The sequence below is a fragment of the Aptenodytes forsteri genome, unplaced genomic scaffold (genome assembly GCF_000699145.1).
Source record: "Aptenodytes forsteri isolate BGI_AS27 unplaced genomic scaffold, ASM69914v1 Scaffold2, whole genome shotgun sequence".
NCBI classification, from domain to species: Eukaryota; Metazoa; Chordata; class Aves; order Sphenisciformes; family Spheniscidae; genus Aptenodytes; species Aptenodytes forsteri.
Genome location: NW_008795695.1, coordinates 7,030,300 through 7,042,275, shown reverse-complemented (window position 1 = coordinate 7,042,275; position 11,976 = coordinate 7,030,300).

Genomic DNA, 11,976 nt, shown 5'->3' with positions numbered 1-11,976 from the left:
CTCTGAGAGGTAGGAAAAACAGGAGGGAAGAGTCATTAAAATGCTTAGCACCTACCGCGAATGCAATTTGCGTCTCTGTTGTATTGTAGAAAGACTAGCTAAATTTTCACAGTGACAGTCAGAGAAAAATGAGATGCGTCCCCATTTTACACATAAAGAAAAGGAAATAAAGACTGTAAAAGCCTGGTTTTCATGCCTACGAGGGGCCCAGTACCCCTCTCAGAGACAGCGGGAGCTGCCGGGTTTGTGCCTTTGGAAGCACCATAGGAAACACCTGGTGGGATATATGTCCAGCCCAGACCCCCGAGGGAACGATGACTCAGAGTAAAACCGCTCATGTAGGCATCCCCACTGTGTTCCCACCCTGCTGTCCTCGCTAGACTACATCAGCTCGTCAAGAAATTGCAGGCTGCTCATCATCATCATGGAAACATTCTTCAAACGGAAATCAGAAATGCTATTTTCCTGCAAGCGCTAGAATTTAGGCTCGCTTGTGTTTCCCTCATGATCTCTAACAGGAAACAATGACAGAAAAAATTATGCCTGACTCATGCCTTTACTGATTCATGCCTGAGGAGCCCCAGTATTGGGAAGAGCTGTGCAGATAGTCAGGGAGAGCTGTTATTCAGTGGGTTGAATTTGCATTTCTCTTCACACAGCCTCTTGGCATTTCACGGCCCGTGGTGCGGGTAAGCGTCTAACACAAAGTCGCGGGGGGCAACCTAGAAGCCCTTCACCCTGAAGTCACACAGCTGCTGTCAGTGAGGAGCCCCTTGGATTTTTCCTGGTCAGAGTATCCAGAAGAAATGGGTGCTTTTAGCACCATTTTTTGTCATAAATCAGCAAGCAAAGGCCAGCAAGCTAGTACCATCTTACGTGAAGCTTTCGGGCCTATCACAATGTTTCTGCTCCCAAGTACAAGAGGACAGGAAAGTGCCATGTGCGTAGGACTCCTCGCCCTATGTCCCAAGCAAAAGCAACCCTGTTCTTGGGGCAGCTCAAGAGCTTGGCAGATACCAGACCTGCCACCAGCACATACCAACTCACGCATTGCAAGGAGAGATCAGCTTGGCAGATACCAGACCTGCCACCAGCAGATACCAGCATTGCAAGGAGAGATCGTACCAGACCAGGGGCTCAGGGAGCCTGTGCCCCAGACTGCTGCTGAAGGAGCCGCGGCCCAAGATTACAGCGCACCCAGGACCACGGTGGGGCTCATAATGCAGTCCCATCCTATATTGCACACCTGCTATGTCCAGCTGGGCCTCGTACTTTCTTCTTGTTCACGCAGTCCCAAAACAGCACAGCTTGGCCCACGTGTTTGCTCTGCCCTGCACAATGCTTGGTAAGCTATGCTCCAGGGCCAGAAGAGCTTGTAATCTCAACGGGACAAGAAATACAAACAGGGCAGGAGGATGTCCCCGCAGGAGAGAGGGACATGGGGGTGATTTATGAGGGGAAGGGGGGGAATTGATTGCAAAGAAAGGTTTTATGGCAGTCATTGGCCTAATAGAACTTAAATAGGACAATTTCTTATTCTGAAATCCATCAGTGCTGCTTTGGGTGACCTTTGGCAAATCAATTCATCTCTGTCTGTGCCTCTGGTAAATGGGAATAATACAGCCCCGCTGTCTGGAGAACCCTTGGTAATTCTCAGATGAAAGATGCTTTATTGGTACCAGTATCATCCTTTATTGTCACTAGCATGATAACAGATCTATCACCTAGCAACAGAGCAGCAACTGTCCCTGGTCTGGTTGTCCACGTATTTTTCTTCAGTTTTGGCTCTCTAGTGGTCTGCTTTTCATTTGGAGAAACTTTACAGCCTGTGACTGTTCTTCTTCCCTTAATGTTGCCTGCTACAGACAAGCACAGCTGCTATGTCCCAAGTCCCCCCCGCCTCCTTTCATCCCCCCCTTTTACTTCTTCCCGTGCCCTGCCATACATGCAAGTGGTGAGAGTATCACCATCAGCTAACACAACAAACAACATTTGCTCCTCTTAGCTAAGGCACCCCAGCAGAAGTCTTGAACTTTAAAATATAAGTATAAACTTTAAGTAAACTTTAAAATCTGGTTATTTCTCAGATTAGCACAAATTACAGGGGAAAAAAGTGGTAATCGGGAAACATTGTAAAATCTTGCAGAAGCAACCATTTTCACAGATTTTCCAGGCATCAGTTTTAAGGACAAAGACACACGTAAATAACACCAACCACTGAAGATTTGGAGTCCTGCCAAGTCCTGTGATGCCTTAGACATGTGATAAGAGCAGTCCTTCCATCCTCAAGTGGATAAACCAACCTAAACTATTAAAACCAAAAAGTGCCGTTCTTATTGTTTGTTTAAGCTACTTTTTCTATCATCGCTTAAGGAGAACAGTTAAGAAACCCCAAACAAAGTCTCCAATGTTTGGGTCAGAACCTGAATCCAAGATCAGATCTGTTGGTTCATTACTGTGGTGAGCCATATGTTACCTTACCTCCACTGAGTTCAGTGAAGCATCACCGATTTCCTTCAGGTGGGGATTTGAGCTAAAAATACTTTTATTTATTTTGCTACTTTCTCTTTTTTTGAAGTTCCCACCTCTCTGATTTGAGGGAGGATGATCATAAATCAGCAGCCTAAAACATGAAGACGCACCGGTTCTGCTTGTGCTGCAAGATACTTCAAGGACTGGTATCCCGCTACCCTTTGGGGGCGAGAGATCTGGTAGATTTGTCTTCTCTCCTTGGGAATGACTGCTATAAAACAGCACTGTCCCTGGGTCATCTGTCTGACACTTCACAGGAAGATAATGTGCCAGCGGGATGTTTATTGCCCAGTAAACCCCATGCTGTTCCCTGCCGTTGTTGCTGTAAGGCAGAGTGATTGCTGGCATTCAATGCATATGCAGCTCCTTCCTATGGAAAGGGAGGGACAGGAGGGAGTCTGGGTTTCAGATGTTTCTGGGCGCCAGTGCTGTGGGAGAAACCCACCCTTTCTGCCTCAGAAGATGCCTGTCAGGAGGAGCACAGATGTTCGCTCATGGAGCTGATGCATCCATCATCATTAGGTTCCCTTTTAGAGAAAACTTTGCCAGGACCATTGCTTTTTCTGTAGTGTTTGTGCTTTTGAGTGTATTTTTCTGTGTGTGTTTTGTTCTTAAAGGTACTCTGGTCTCATGTGTGAAAAGAAATGATGGTTTTGGTGTCTCAATTGGCTGTGAGGATCCCTTTCACCAATCTTGGCTTCCCCAGTCTCTGCAGGTCACTGCTCATAGCAGCCCTTCTGAGTCCTGGCAACCTTCTCCCCTTTCTCTGTTCCCAAAGAAGTGAGGAAAAAAACCACTGGAAGACAAGTAACATGGAATAAACAAAAACTTCTTCCCTCCACCCCTTCCCGTTGCCCTTTGTTCAAGCACAGCAGCTTTGGAAAGGCTCCTTGCTGGAAGACAGGCTATTTTTGTACTGCTTATGCAGCAGCGCATTGAGGAATAAAGGAAGAATAAAGCTGCAGGAGACCAGGCCCGTTGAATGGGAGCCTGAATGCACTTGACTCAAGGTTGCTAAAGAAGCAGATTTTACTCGAAGCTGCAACTTCTCCAAAGATATATACGGAGGTACTCATCCACCTCCCTCAGTCAGCAGAGACAGGTCGGCTCCTTCACAGGGCAAACACAGATCATTCAGTCATGCTATTCCATCGGCTGACTCAGAGCAGGAGCCCATCTCTCTCCATTGACTGGGAAGGAAGCTTCACTGCCTGATTTAATGAACCCAATGGAGTGCAGGAGTGCCTCAGTGCAGGAGTTACGAATGTCTCCTGCAGCCTGTGCTGGTCAACATCAGCACATGCATCTGAGTTACCGGCCTGATGAGCAACAGAGAAGACCTTAGTCAGATTTGATCTTATCTCCCTTTCCATGGCTGTTAGAAGCATGGCTCTCCCTCACTGGAAAAAACACCTCCCTAGGACGCGTTTTACAGCCCTACAGCTACTTGCTCCCTGAGGAATAGCTTATACAATAAACGTAGACTAGAGACAAATACGGAGAAGTTGTGCACAAGGATTTTTAGAACCTGAAGTGAAAAAAAAAGAAAAAGAAAAGCCCTTCGTGCTTGCCAAGGATTTGAGAAGGATTGAGATGACAGACTTAATAGCCAGTTGGAGCAGCTGGTTGCATTTTAAAGAGGGAGGGAGGGGGGCATCACTGCATGAAAACAAGAGTAGTTGCATGAGCAGAGGGAGTAATTAAGACAAGCCTCCCACTGATCAGTCCCATGGCCGGGGTCTGTGGAGCCCATGGAGGACACAGGCTTTGATTGAAGCTGTGGTGGTCACAGCAACTATGTCCTGAGCAGGCACTCTGGTTTCTGTTGCAAGCTGAATGCAGCCTGCAGCCCGTCCTCTGTGGGGGTACAAGCTCTACCTTCTCTATCTCCTTGTGTGTTTTCATGAAACTTCTAGGAACAATGTGATTTCTGCGACTGCTGCATCCCTGTGAACTGCAGCTGAGCTTGGCCAACAGTGGAGAAATGACCAGGGAAGACAGACATACACACCGAGGGACAGAAAACAACTAATGTTGCGAGCCTGCCTGCTCCCACTTACCTCGTGTGTGAATCAGGTAACAGACATTCACCTGTGAGGTACATATTCATGTACAATAATATTCATGTATAGTAAAAATGCATGAATACATGACGGCAACCCTCAGCTTATATTACTAATTATTAAAAAATATTGTATAGTCAGTAGCTCTCTAAAACTCCGAAGGCACAGCAGCTGCTCCAATGCATCAGTTACTTTTTCTTTCAAAGATTAAAAAAAACGCACACAGCTATATCATGTTTCCAGGTCAGTACCTGGGCCTAAGCAATGCCGTCACCATGGTGCTGCCTGCGACTTGAGACCGAGAATGACAAGAGTAATTGCCAGCAGTTTGCCTTTCTTGTCCCTAATCACCTGAGCACAAAATACAAACCACAATGGTTTTAAGAAACCAACTCTTGAGATTTCATTTAACATGCCTGAAAGGATTTGAGGTAAGGATGCTCAGTGTAAAATGCCTGTAAAAATTGTTTCCGAGGTGTCAGTGTCCCTTTAAATAGGCTGAGTCTGATCCTCTGTAATTGCCATATAATCCTATCCTTCTAACATGGGATGCGCAGGTAACCGGTTTTCTAATCTGGCTGCGAGCTAGGGATTTGGTGTCTTCATTCAAAGAGGATTGCAGGTAACTGAATAAAGATGAGACAGGACTCTCTGAAGATGACACTGTCCATGCAAGCTGCTCTCTTGGCAACCACAATTTGAGAAGCAGAAAATATCCAGAGAAAAGGATGAGCTGGAAAGAGGAGCAGTTGCCTGAGTACACAGATGCTAGGCTCTCCCAGAATGCATCTGCAAAGACAGAAAAAGCGGAGGATATTTGTTTTATGACATCCTTTCTTTTCCGTAATGTTTGACCATCCTTAAATCATTCCTGTAAGAAGTTCGCCCAAGTATCCCACAAAACAGGCGGTGAGTGGGCTCAGGTGGATGCCACATCCCCATTTCTTGGAGAGATTGTTCAGCACACGCGTCAGTGAATGCCATGACGATTTTCATCCTCTGGTGCTGTCAGCCTGTGCCTTCTCATCACTTATGCATTTGGATCAGGTGCGGTAGGCAGGGAAGTGTTGTCTTCCATTAAATCATTCTTTTGGGTTACAGGGGGAATTCTCCATCTCCGCCTCAGACCCTTCCATAGACCTTGAGAGGCTGAGGAGCAGCAGCAGTAACACAGAGCAGGTCCGCTGAATCAAATGTCTCTCTCCCCCGTTTTTTACAAGCAAGGAGGCCTTCTGCTTTTGCATCCTATTTCCCCTGCCAAGTCACGATGCCCTGTCTGCGAAGGTACAATTAATCACTATGGAGACTGTTGCAAAGTTACCAATTTGGGCTTAGTGTTTCAGCTGAGCACTGAGCAACAGGTGCTGGGCGGCTTTTCAGAAAGAGCTTTTTGTTTCACGCTGGTGTGCTGTGCCTGAAGGCAAAGAGAGGGTTTTCCCTCCCAGCTAACAGTAAGTGTGCAGGCCAGGTGCTTAGGTGGGATTTCCCAAAGCGGAAGAGTCTATATGACATGGATCAGGTCCCTGTCACTGATGGAGGTGGTAGGAGTCGGGGCTCATTCATCAGAGGAGCAGTTGGATTTGGGTTCATTTGGAAGGTCTCCCATTCTTCATGCTACAGAGGGTTTTAACCCTACGGAAAACTTTGCACTGTATGTAAAGCCTTGCAATGGATCATTCAGGGAGTCATATCAAAAGGCAGAGAAATCAGTGGGAGCTGCAGGTAAGCAGGGTCCCAAGGTAGGTCTATGGGGTTGGGTGCAGGCAGACCTCAAGTTTCCATGTCAGGGCCCACAGTCGTGTCTGGACCAGAGGCCAGACAGTCACAATAGCCCAGGAACACAAAACCTGCTGAGTGAAACACTGTGCCTTTTAGCAGCTGCAGCATGTCTGGGTGTGCAGCCCCTGGGGAGCAGCACATCCTTCCTGGTCCCAGCACACAACCTGAAACACAAGACCACAACCCAGAAAAAACCTGGGCTGGGGGCGGGGAAGGGAGCATTTTGCTGTCACTTACAGACACAGTGTGTTACACGCTCTAATCACAGCCCCAGGCCATCTGCCAGCCCAGCTCCTCACCCAGAGGCTGGAGCACAAGCATCTCTCGTTGCTCTACCTATAGCTGCGGGCACGAGCAGTGTGGTGGTCAGACGCCGCTCTGCCAAGCCCTGCACGAACACCTCTTGGAGCTGAGACTAGCACATACCTTAGACACGTGAGTCCTTTCCTGGTGCCTCGGCACAGGCAAACTGGGAGACTGCACTCAGCTGTAGGTAGTTTACAGCATCCTTTTGGAGAGCAGACCTAAATATGTCATCTTTTCCTTTTGGAAAAGAGAGCACAGCTCTGCGAAAAAAGAAAATTCGGAGCATCCGTGGGATTTGCCGGGTTAGACAAACCACTAAAGCACTGGCAGCTCCTTGCTGAATTCGCACAGACAGCTCTGCCCCATCCCTGCCCTCTCAGCAAGTCAGGATGACATCGGACCTGGAGGAGAAGGGGAACGACAACCATGGCTAACAACTGCATGGATTTATGCATCGAATGCTCTGCGCATTTCAGCAGCCTTGGGGGAGCTGAATCTACAGCCTGACAGTCACTCTGTGAAACAGCAGTGATGAATAATTGCATCCAGAGGCACCCCAGGATAGCAAGGCAAGCATTTTTTAACCAGGTGCTGCTGATGCAAAGCCATCAGCACAGCTCCACATGAAACTCCCAGCGCAGTCGAAGGTTCACATCCTTACCCAGCCGCTGGGAAAGGATAGAAGGGTCACATTCAGATGCATCCATGGATGAAATATTTCAATGAAATGCTGTGAAAGGGGCCCTTGGGGCATGGTAATATATTGTCCTTGTAAGGCACAAGACAACTAACCAGCCCTATTCTGGGGCTCTGCTTCACCCCAGTTCCATTACTATAGACATACAGTAAAGACAGCCAATGTAGACCCTGAATAATTGTCCCCCTTCCCTTTCCCAGTGGTTTCTTGATAGGACGGACACACTGCAATACCTGTCCACAGTGCCACAGTGCAGTTTTGGCTTTGAGGTGTACTGAATACTTCCCAAAGGAGATGCTGCGGAGCCCACCCTCTCCTGCTTGCGCCCAGAAGCACCTAAGCCCTTAGGGACACACATGTCTACATGTGATTTAAAGCAGCTCTGCGGCTGCTCTGCCTGGGCTAGGCCTGAAACAGTCTTAGGCAGCCCTGCCTGGCAGGGACCCTCCATTTCAGCTCCCTGTCCACCCTTCGGATGTTGCACCAGCCGCCTGAAACTGCAGTGGAGATACTCCAGCTGAACTGAGCGTGTGGAGCAAGTACTGAAAGGTTTGCTGGTTCAGCAGAGAAACCCAAAACACAGCTGCTGGAAAGGATAAGGCACGCTTTTAAAAGCATCAGTTCCAGCTATTTTCCAAGCTCAGGAAGGGGAAAGGTTAGAACTGCTTTCAGTTTTGGGAAAAGCACCAGATACGTTCTCATTTTACCTAAATCCATGTTCTCAGACTTGGGCCACATGTCACCGGCGCTGTGGTAGCCCCAGAAGACCATGGGCCTTTGCTCTGCTACATATCCTTTCAAAATAAAGAAGTTAGGCAGTCATCAAAACTGGCCTAACAGAGGTCTGAGACAGCAAGAGCCACTAGTGAGGCAGGAGTTGTCTTTAATGCTGCAATCAGCAACCCCTCCGTGGTTTCCCCTATTTCTGTGCAGTTTCTACTCATTTTAAAAATGTTTATTTTCTGAGGTCGCACTGCTTCATTATGAGGAAAAAATAATTAAACTGTAATTATTTATCCTATTTCTGCACATGAAATTCTCTTAGCTACAGAGCATCATCCAGGACACGTTATTTTGGCAGCTTTATATTCTTAACGCTTTCACTGCCCAAGCATCAACATCTTTTCACCTGGGGCTTTGCACCCAGCCTAGCATCTAGCCTAGCTGCAGCGTTGCCTCTGGCAGAGTCTCAAGGCTGAATAAATTTTAATAGCAGATTAAAACCGTTCAGATTCGCTTGCGAGAGATTCGGGCCAGAAGTGTTGGTGACCTGTCACAGTTACCACCGCACGCTGATGGAGCGTGGCCCCGTTCCTGGTAACTGCGATGACACCTTTGCCCAAGCTCGCCGTGTCCTCGTTCTCCCACACACGAGAAACAGATTCTCCTGCCTCTGGGGCCATGGACGCGAAAGGTTGAGCAGGTTTTAGAATAGAATAGAATAGACTATTTCAGTTGGAAGGGACCTACAATGATCATCTAGTCCAACTGCCTGACCACTTCAGGGCTGACCAAGTTAAAGCATGTTATTAAGGTTTTACTATGAAGGCTGAGGCACACCCATTGCTGAAGCAAGCACGTGCAGATCAGCGCGCTTTCACATCTGAAATTTGCCTTCACATTTAACCGAAGAAACAGGCCTTTGATTTCTGTTTATGAGCCATCAGGAAAGGTCCCACCTGGGAGCAGAGCACCTGAGGGTGCAGTTCTGCAGGACCTTAGACTGGTCGCAGGGGCTGCCCTGGCCGGTCGGGTGACAGGCACCCCCACCCCATTCCGTGTGCTCCTGTCCCCTCTCCAACGTGAGAAAGAATGTGGGCTCAGGGGAGCTGAAAACCAGCCCAGCAAATAAGTTAATTATTTTTCAGCTGGGTCACCTCCTGAAGTCACTCTTTGTCAAGTGTCGGAAAACCAGCCCCGGGGTGGGAGAGGGCAGAAACAGGTCAGCAGAGCAGGAGGAGGGTGGTGGGCATGAGAAGAAAGGGGTGGATGGTCCAGCCGCAGCCTCGGTTTTGTGAGGTTCCAGCTGCGGGAGAGCTGCCCCTCATCTACTCCTTGTCCTCCCTCTGCCTGCACTCTGGTTTCGTTTGTCTGAGTTAATAATTAGTGCTGTGACTCTCAGAGAAAGCAAAACATGTCCGTCTTTGCTGAGATGGTTTTGCCATCCTGTTGCTGCACATAACCACGAGCACGGGACTTACCCATGAACAGCAGTACGTAGCAGAGTACAGGCTGAAGTTAGATTTTCCCTCCTAACACACAAAATAAGCCCAAATGAAGGAGCCCTACCTGGCTCTGTGCTAATAAAGCAGGCATCCAGCAGATTTTATCCCGAGGTCATTTGTGCTCAGCTGTAAATGAAATCTTTCCTCCTTCCCCTTCAGGACACCCATCTCCGAGGGAGGTGTCACTTATTAACTTTTCCTTCGGCGTTTCCCAGGCTCTGTTTGCCTCTGGTTCCCCCGAGGCAGCACCGATCAGCTCCTCATCTTTAAGCCCGGCTGAGCTGCTTGCACGTCCCATGCATGCCCCGCGCCAGCTGCCACGCACCACCCACCGCTCTCGACACCAGCTGGCAGCAGCAGCACCTTCCCACCAAGGAAGCACCTTCCTTTGCACATCCCAAGTCATGCCAACCTCGGTGGCCTAAGTTGCTGCTGTGTTTTATTCCCATTAAATCTGCTAATTGCACTCGCTGAAGCGTATCACACGTGTGACCTCACTTGTGGGCTCAGGCCAGTAACTGGGAGAAGGAAACCCTCTACAGGTAAGGCATGAGCTGCATGGAGGGAAGGGGAAGCCCCATGGAGCCCTCATTAACTGTTCCACAGGAACGATGCAGTTTGGTGTCCTCTCCCAAGGCCGAGCTGCAAGCCCAGGGCTGGAGGGGGAAATGAATAAATACTGCCCCATAGAAGCTGCTGAAAAGCATGCAGGAAACCTGCTTGCTCCGAGGACTACTTTAGCTGTAGCAAAAAGCAGGAGAGTCCCATCGGAGAGCTGCCCCCCTGGGCTCCTGCCGTCAGCCCGCTCCCCCTGGCTGGGTCCTCTCCACCTTCCCCCTTGCCCTCAGTCAGTTCCCAGAGCCGGCACCTGAAGGACCCAGCCCAAAGGCCACCTTCTCCTGCAGCGACCGCCTGCTGAGCGGCAGGACAGAGGCTTGTTCTCTTTCCCTCCTTTCCTCTCCAAAGGTGCTTGAGAAAACAGCTGTGCACGTTAAAATGTTGGCTGCAACACCCACTACACCATCATTTTCATAAATAAAGGCTGGTTTTGTAACTTGCAATTTTGCTGCATGCTTAAATAATTAAATAAGAAGGTTTGCGTTGTGCGTGTTGCTAAGAAGGTAAGCCTTACGCTCATCAGTAAAAAGCCTGAAGTTTTTATCAATAGCCCTAGGGTTCAAAGTAAAATCTAATTAATCCATAAACCATCACAAATTGGTGGCCTCTGCGGGGACTGGAGAGTTAAGCACCGATTTAAGACATTTTCTGTTGGGATAGCTAACTCCTCCATTCAGAAGCCATGCTGTGAAAATGGACCTTCTCATCCCTCTAAAATTGTTTTGCACTAATGTTTTACTTAATTGCTCTTTGGAAAGTGATAGTCAATAGATGCGAGAGAGGAACTGTTGCTGGGGCAGTTACAGCAAGTGCCATGATTAAAATGTTAGGGCAGAAGATTCTCCCAGTTTTACAGATGTTGTCTCTGGGGGGGCTTCTGCTCCGCGTTACCTTCGAGGGTGGCTTCCCATTTCCCCGCTCCCAAACTGCGATGGTGGCCTTTTGCAGGATGAGCCCCAAGGCCTGCGGGTGGTGCTTGGAGGACTTCCCACCGATCCCACTGGGTGCTGATCACACGCAGCAAGATCACGTCAGAAGCTTGTCTCATCTTTCAAAACCTTCAGCAGCTCCATATCCCACCCCCACCTTTCACTTAGCCATTGTGTGGGGGTGGCTCTGCCACCTGCCCCCTAAAATCCCTTGTTCCTGCTGTGCCAGGGTCTTCAGGGCAGGGTCTTTGGGGAATCGAGCTGCTAAAACAACCCAGCCTCCTCTCAAAAATCTGCCCACCGCTGTTTTTCAAAGACTTATGGTCTGGTCCGATGTGTGTGGCTCTCACAGGGATGGACAGACCACTTCCCAGCACAAAGGCCACCTGCAGGTGCTTTGAAGGCTTTCTGGGGAAAGGTTTGTACTCAGAGAGCTGCTCAAAGACAGAAGCTGCAAGAACTTGTGAACCTGGAATTACAAATCTGTATTCCCTCCCTTCCTGGTGCCCTGTCCTCACGAGTGACAGAAACATTTTGGCTGAATTAAAACAGTGTTTTAAAAGTGGAGCCTGGCAACAGGCACCAAAAAAATCATGTAATTTCCAATGGCTAATGCATTGGCGTGGTAGGCTGAGAGGTCTCTGTCAGGCCTGCCCGATAGCCTGGCACGTGGACGTGAGCTTTGCTGCTGGAGCGTGTCCAGAGAAGGGCAACGAGGCTGGTGAGGGGTCTGGAGAACAAGTCTTATGAGGAGCGGCTGAGGGAACTGGGGTTGTTTAGCCTGGAGAAAAGGAGGCTGAGGGGAGACCTCATCGCTCTCTACAACT